Source organism: Moschus berezovskii, chromosome 2 (assembly GCF_049115385.1).
Source record: "Moschus berezovskii isolate FMDL1 chromosome 2, NW_MosBer_1.0, whole genome shotgun sequence".
NCBI classification, from domain to species: Eukaryota; Metazoa; Chordata; class Mammalia; order Artiodactyla; family Moschidae; genus Moschus; species Moschus berezovskii.
This window is the reverse complement of record NC_142461.1, coordinates 137,783,311-137,785,764: the sequence shown is the minus strand read 5'-3', so window position 1 is coordinate 137,785,764 and position 2,454 is coordinate 137,783,311. Positions and strand designations below refer to the sequence as shown.

The 2,454-nt window shown below is 38.1% G+C and overlaps 1 non-coding gene across 1 annotated transcript; it reads right to left on the bottom strand.

Annotated features, from left to right (window-relative positions):
* Positions 1-1,204: 1,204 nt before the first annotated feature.
* Positions 1,205-1,313, bottom strand: LOC129538708 (U6 spliceosomal RNA). Its single transcript, XR_008682262.1, has one exon. It is a non-coding gene; the product is annotated as a U6 spliceosomal RNA (small nuclear RNA).
* Between the last annotated feature and the right edge of the window lie 1,141 nt (positions 1,314-2,454).

Genomic DNA, 2,454 nt, shown 5'->3' with positions numbered 1-2,454 from the left:
CTGTATTCATTCGTCTATTGATGGGCACTTAAACTACTTCCATGTTTTGGCTTTTGTAAAAAAATGTTGTAATGGACATAAGGATGCATATTCTTTTCAAATTATTTTCACTTTCTTTGGGTAAAGGAGTCAGTGGAATGGCTGGTTCCTATGGTAGTTCTATATTTTATTTTTCAAGGAAAAATTATACTGTTTACTATAGTGACTGCTCCAGTTTATATTCCCATGAATAGTGTACGAGGGCTCCCTTCTCTCCCCATCCTTGCCAACATTTATTATATGCTGGTTTTTCCAAAAATAGCCATTCTGACAGGTATGAGGTGATATCTCATTGTGGTTTTGATTTGCATTTCCCTTAATAAGTAGTGCTGTTGAACATTTCATGTGCTTGTTGGCCATCTTTGTGTCTTCTTTGGAAAAAGGTCTATTCAGATTCTTTGCTCATTCTTAAAATCAAGTTTGTGTGTGTGTGTGTGTTTTGATGTTGAGTTGTACTAGCTTGTAAAAATATATTTTGGATAGTTACCCCTTATCAGATATATCATTTGCAAATATCTTCTCCCATTGACTAGGCTCCCTTTTCATTTTGGTGATAGTTTTCTTTGCTGTGCAAAAGCTCTCTAGTTGATGTAGTCTCATTTATTTCCTTTTCAATTTATTTTTTAATTGGAGCATAATTGCTTTATAATGTTGGGTTGGTTTCTGCCATACAATAGCATGAGTCAGTTGTAATTATATATATATATGCACTTCCTCCTGAGTGTCCCATCCACCCCTCATCTATCCCTCTAGGTCATCACAGAGCACCAGGCCAGGCTCCCTGTGTGATAAAGCAGCTTCCCACTAGCTATCTATTATACACATATATGTCAATGATACTTTCTCAATTCGTCCGACCCTCCCCTTCCCCTACTGTACCCATAAGTCTATTCTCTACACCTGTATCTCCATTTCTTCCTTGAAAATATGTTAATCAGTACCATTTTTCTAGATTCCATACATATTCCTTATTATATGGTCTTTGTTTTCCTCTTTCTTATGGCAGGCTCTAGGTTCATCCACCTCAGTTCAACTGATTCACACTTACTCCTTTTTACAGTTGAGTGTTATTCCACTGTATATATGTACTACAACTTCCTTATCCATTCATCTGTTGATGGGCATCTAGGTTGCTTCCATGTCCTGACTATTGTGAATAGTGCTGAAATATATGGAATGCTTCACAAATTTGCATGTAACCTTTGCACAGGAGCCATGCTAATCTTCTCTGTGTCATTCCAATTTATTGGTATATGTGCTGCCAAAGTGAGTGCTCATTTGCTTATTTTTGCATTTGTTAAAAGCAACCTATTCCAGTATTCTTTCTTGGAGAATCCTATGGACAGAGGAGACTTGCAGGCTACAGTCCATGTGGCTGCAAGAGTTGGACAGGACTTAGTGACTAAACCACCACCACCCTTGCCTGAGGAGACATATCCAGAAAAATATTACTAAGACTGATAAAAAAGAGTGTACTTTTCATGTTTTGTTCTAAAAGTTTTATGGTTTTAGATTAGACCATATCTTGTTATCCATCATCAGGTAATATATATTTGGGTTGGTTATACTTTTTGGTTATTATAGATAATGCTGCTGTAAACATTTGTGTACAATTTTTTTATATGAACATGCATTTTCTTCTCTTTTGAGTATACACCTACTAAGGCAATAGCACCCCACTCCAGTACTCTTGCCTGGGAAGTCCCATGGATGGAGGAGCCTGGTAGGCTACAGTCCATGGGGTTGCTAAGAGTTGGACATGACTGAGCAACTTCATTTTCCCTTTTCACTTTCATGCATTGGAGAAGAAAATGGCAACCCACTCCAGTGTTCTTGCCTGGAGAATCCCAGGGATGGGGGAGCCTGGTGGGCTGCCATCTATGGGGTTGCACAGAGTCGGACACGACTGAAGTGACTTAGCAGTAGCAGCAGCAGTGGAATTTCTCAGGCATAGAGTAGCTCCAGGTTTAATTGTTTGAGGAACTTTCACACTGCTTTCCAAGACAGCTGGATTATCTTACATTCCCACCACCAGTGTATGAATATTAAATTTCTTCACACCTTCACCAACACTTGTTATTATCTGACTGTTATATTCTAGCCACCTAGTGGTTGTGAAGTGATGTTTATTATTGTCTTCATTTGTATTTTCCTGATGACTAATGATGTTAAGCATCTTTTCATGTGCTTATTGGTCATTTGTATGTCTTCATTTCAACAACGCCCTGGGGCATAAATTAACCTTGAAACTAAACCAATCAAACTGTGGCTCCTTTTTTAAAAATTAAAAAAAATTAATTGAAGGATAATTGCTTTATAGAATTTTGCTGTTTTCTGTCAAACCTCAACATGAATCAGCCAAAGGAATACACATATCCCTTCCCTTTTGAACCTCCGTCCCATCTCCCACCCCAT